This window comes from Lemur catta, chromosome 9 (assembly GCF_020740605.2).
Source record: "Lemur catta isolate mLemCat1 chromosome 9, mLemCat1.pri, whole genome shotgun sequence".
In the NCBI taxonomy this organism is placed as follows: Eukaryota; Metazoa; Chordata; class Mammalia; order Primates; family Lemuridae; genus Lemur; species Lemur catta.
In genome coordinates, this window is record NC_059136.1 from 85,846,587 (window position 1) to 85,852,161 (window position 5,575).

A 5,575-nucleotide genomic window follows, 5' to 3' on the forward strand; every position below is an offset into this window, starting at 1 on the left:
ATTTTCATAGTCAAAACAAGAAACACTGAAGATAGAATAGGCAAAAGAAATGTTATACAACATTAAGAGGATGGAGGGAGGGGAGGAAATGGGTATAAGAGAGATAAAAATCCTCACCTGTCATAACAGAAAATAACAAAGAACTTCTGTTTCTGATAACATGGTGGTTGCATGCTGAAAACAATAGAAAGTCCTGGATAAAAGATAAAACATCATCTTCTTAAAAGCATTAATGAATAGATAAGGAAGAAAAGAGTTCTCAGGCCAGGTCCTTAGTTGAGTCCCCTGTCTATTTACAAAAGTATGGGTCAGAAAGTCATTACCACCTCTAGGTATGAAGCACATAGTTGCCAGAATCCAGAGAAAGCAGCTACTTGAAGAGGGCTGCCCGAGAGCACAGCCAATCCATAGCCACCCATCAAGGGGACAGCCTGGGGCTCCACTCTCCTCCTGTCCTCTCCTGGCCTAGAGGCATCTTTCTGTCCAGTCCCAGGACTTCCACACTGAGCACTTTTGAGAGCAGGATCTGACCTTGAGCAGAGTTAGGGCTCTTTACCCCGCGCAGGAGCCTGTTCTCGTGAGCAGCCAAGATGCATCCAGTGGAGGCTGCTGGCTCCCGGGTCTAGAATGGGATTGGGCACACACTTTGACTTCAAATCTTATGATTTCCTTTGGGAAGTTCCCATCTGAGACATGCTTCTAACATGTAACTCTTTTATAGACAAGAGATTATTAACATCTTGAAACTAAATATTGATCAGCTCTGGTTTTCAGATTTGTCCTCTTACCTAGAATGTCTTTGATTATGTGCCACCAAGCAGCGATCTCTTTAAGAATGGGCGTTAGTTATAGTCGTTAGACCTTTATAATACATAATATATAAAGTCCTATGAAGATATTTTTGACAATTGATATTTTTTCCACAGGGAAAAGGAGGATCATTTCCTCCAAACTTCACCTGTATTTTGCCTGCCCCACCTCCTTTGCCTAACCTGACCACTCTGACAGCTGACTGGCTTCCTAAACATGAGCAAGTCCCTGTAACGGGTACTTCACAATCAAATACAGGAGGCAATTTGATATTCACATATCTAAACATGAAGTTAGATCTCTATGCCATACACAAATGAATTCCAGAACAACTAAACGAACATAGGGAATAACTTCATAATCCTTGAAGTGGAAGAGGCATTCCTAAGGGGCGGGGGGACCAGAATTCATGGTTTTTTGGTCATGTACCATCTAAATTTTATCCACCAAGTATTACTGGCAAAGTATCTGTGGCTGTAACATTTTTAAGGGCCTATAATATGATTTAGACATGAAAAGAAAAATAATACTGCCTCTAAATTTTTAAAACATCTATTAAAATGTTTACAAAATACAGTATGTCAGCTGGTGAGTTCTAACTCGACTCAATGTATATATAATTATATATAAATATTATAGAATTTATACCATGAGAATGAAAACAATAATTTATACCTAATAAAACTGGAAAATTATTTCAATTTTTTAAGACAAAAAAGTATATTTTGTGTGGGATATGGGAGCAGTTTAATGAGGTCAATTGGACCGGAGCGGGAGACAGGTCTTGGTGTGGCTCTGAGAAGCTTTGGTTACTTAATTCCAAATGCCACTGCCATCTACTGCCAAGAGCCAGTTCCATTTGGCCCTCATCTGTGTTCTCCGAAGACGTTCCACCTCAGTGACACAGATATGAGAAACACAAGGCAACTCTTTGAAATGGAAAGATGTTTTCTAGCTTAGGACTTACATTCTTCTTCCTAGAGATGCACTCTCCTTTCCCCCTCAAGGTAAACCTTCTAGAGGTTGACTCCTGCTGTGCAGTCTTATGCATAATGTATGCTCAGTGAAAGACAGTAAACTCCAAACAAAATCAGCTTCATTTTCTCTATTCTAATGCTATTTCCCCTTAATAATTTCCTAGGGAAGCAATATCTGATTTTATAACATTGCTCTGCCAATTCTCTTAATAATTCTACATATCAGCAATTCATCAGGGTCTGTAACTGACAGTACCAATTATTCATAATTGTAACTTTTTATAACCACATTTACATTTACGTCATCTCCCTATCTATTTTGCAGTAAGACAAAAAAAGAGGGCAGATTAAAAGGAACTAGTTGCTCTTTTGATTCTCCCCTGTAAGTACAAGAACAACAGATAAAAGATATTTTAAAATCCTGACAGAGCTAGTTGTATATCTTTTGCAGTTAGTTAGATCCTGTATCTGTAGGCAATTATTTGAGTATTGGGTGTATATGATATCAAAATGAAGATCTTTCTACCCAGCCTTCTATTATAGCATTTCTCACACTAAATTGCAATTAACTATTTCCACAATCATCTCTCTCATTGTGAATTCCTTAAGATATTCTTGTTTATCTCTATATCCCTAGAAATAGCATATCCTTAGTTCCCAGTAGATGCTTTATATATGTTTCTTGAATAATTAATTTATACAATCCCATTAAATTTATATATAAATGATTAAAATGTGTCATAATTTGGCTTCAAATAATATATTGCCATTTGTATTGCATTTTGAGGCTACTGAAATCCAACTCCAGTAATTTTCTTCTCTGTGTACTACATCATACTTTCTGTTTCCTTTGGATTATTTCCCTCAGCATACTGTCACACTGATTTCTTCTTATCTTAAAAAAATTGTCTTGACCCCTTTTCTCCCTCCAACCATTTCCCCAAGTCCTTGCTCCTCTTTACAGGAAATCCCTCTAAATGTTTTCTATATCGTTGTCTCCAGCCCCAATAGGGGCGTGGGTAGTGGTGAATGGCCGGGTTGGTTAGTCAGCACCTAGAAGCAGCAGAAATAGAAAACCAGAGACAAGGTCTGGGGAAGATGCATAGGGATGGAATTTGGGGAGTGGGCACAAGAAATGTGGATCTTTGTGTTTCACTTTAATATCAGCCATAAAGTACTCACTGCAGAGGAGATGCTCAGCAACTAGGTAGACTAGGTAACTCTTGCACGATGTGCTACATACAGAGGGTTGGCAGGGTTGGAGGCTGTGCATGGGCTCCATGAACATCACAGGTTCTTGTTCACCATGGCTGACCCCGCTGTCCCTGCTGAATACCAAACTGGAGAGCACAGGGACCAAATCTGTGCTCTCAGTGTAGCACCCCTGCAGGCGACCAGCTAGCATCTTGGATAAGTTGATTATTTTGGATCCTTTCTATCCTGAAGGAAAGTAACTAGTCTTTGACACTTACTTTGGACAAGGGTGTGACTTTTGTGCCTGTAGGACCAGTCTCCAAGGGCTTATAAAATGTACTTTACCAACATGGGATCTTGAGGAACACTGCCGCAGACCAAAGGAGCCACTTCACAGCAAAACGTATGTGGCAATGGGCACTTGCCCATGGGATCCACAGATCCTACCACATACCATGTTCCCCAGAGCATCAGCCCGAAAGATCTTTGGAAAGGTTTTGTAGAGGTGCCCACTTGCAGACAACATCTGATGGAGGCCCTGCATAGTCCTTCGGCATGTTATATATGTATTCAACAAGTGCATGATACATGGTGCCCATTCCTGATGAGGGCACAGCACAGGTTCAGGAACCGAGGGATAGAAATAAGATTGGCTCCACTCAGCATGGCTCCCATGATCCCACTTGCAGAATTTATGTTTCCCATCCCTCAGACACTGCATTCTGCTGGATGGAGGTCCTGGTTCTCAGGGAAGAGGGAATACTTTCATGAGGACATAATGTTTCACTGAACCCAAAACTATTAATACAACTAACTCCTGGTCACTTTGGACTCCTCGTGTGCATGAAGCAACAAAGAAAAGAGTTTCTCTATTGGCAGGAGTAACAACTTTGATTGTAGGGAAGAGATAAGGTTGCTGCTACTTTATGTGTCAGGGATGAGCCTGCAACTCGAAGGACTCATTGGAGCATCCCTGGTGCTTCCATTCCCAGTGAGGAACAGCAAATAGAGGCAAGTATTAATAGCTATGTCCTGACAAGGGCAAGGCAACCAAAGCCTCAGTCCTCTCAGGAGTAAAAGTCTAGGTCATTCCACCAAACAAGGAATCCAGAGAAGCTGAAGTACTGGCTAAGAGTGAAGAAAACAGAAAATGGGTTATGGAGGAGGGGGATGAAATATGTTAGCTATCATTTCAAGAATAGCTGCAGGAACAGGGACCATGGTTTGTTCTACTGACTCTCCCACCATAAGACTTTTTTATTTGTGGAGATTATGTCGATCCCCCATCTTTATCTATTCTTCAGTTGATGTATTTGTGTATTTCCACTTTTTGACTTTTAAGAATAATGCTGCTATGAACATTCATGTACAAGTTTTTGTATGAAAATATGTTTTCAATTCTCTTGGGTAGATACCTAGAAATGGAATTGCTGGGTTATTTGGTAACTTTATGTTTAATCATGTGAGCAATTGCTAAACTATTTTCCAAAGTAGCTAAACTATTTTACATTTCCACTATCAGTGTACAAGGGTTCCAATTTTTTTTTAATATCCTCACCCAAAATAGTTATTATCTGCCTTTTTTATTATGGCCACCCTACTGGGTATGAAGTGGTATCTAATGTGGTTTTAATTTGCACTTACATAATGACTAATAGTGTTGAGCATCTTTTCCTGTGTTTGTTGGCCATTTGTATATCTTTTTTTGAGGAAGTGTTAATATTTTTGTATGGTGTCAGGTAAGGGTCCAGCTTCATTCTTTTGTGTACAAATATCCAATTGTCCCAACACCATTTGTTTAGAAGACAGTTTTTCCCCCATTGAATTGTCTTGGCATCCTTGTTGAAGCTCATCTGATCATAATTGTCAAGATTTATTTCTGGACTCTCATTTCTATTTCATGATATATATATATGTTATCTTTATGCTTCACTCATTTCTTAAATCGTATTTGATGGTTGATGCAAAAATCATAACATCATCTCATGTAGTGTTCAATGTATTGTAACATTTAGTACAACTATATTTAAAGGTAATCATATTTAACGGAAGAGTAAATGTGCTTAAATGGAAGTAAATTTTCTATACTTCATTCAAAATGGTAAAACACTGATACCAATAGATTGCGATAAATTACATGTGTATATTGCAATACCTAGAGCAACAGCTAAGAAAACTATACCAAGCAATGTACTAAAAAGACTATATGTAATCAAGATGGGAGCCTAAAAATATTCAAGTAGCCTACAGGAAGGTAAGAAAAGAGAAACCAAGTAACAAGAAACAGGAAACAAAAACCAAATAATAAAATGGTAGGTTCAAACCCTAACATATCAATAATTATCTTAAATGTAAATAGTCTAATTACATCAATTAAAAGACAGAAATTCACAGAGCAGATTAAAAAATGATCCAACAATATGTTTTCTACAAGAAACTCACTTCAAATACAATTATATAATTAAGTTGAAGGAAAAAAGATGGAAAAAATATGTCATGCAAGCATTAATTTTAAAGTTAATGGCTATATAAATATCAGATAAAGTAGTCTTCAATGAAAAGAAAATTACTAGACACAAAGTGGGACATTATGT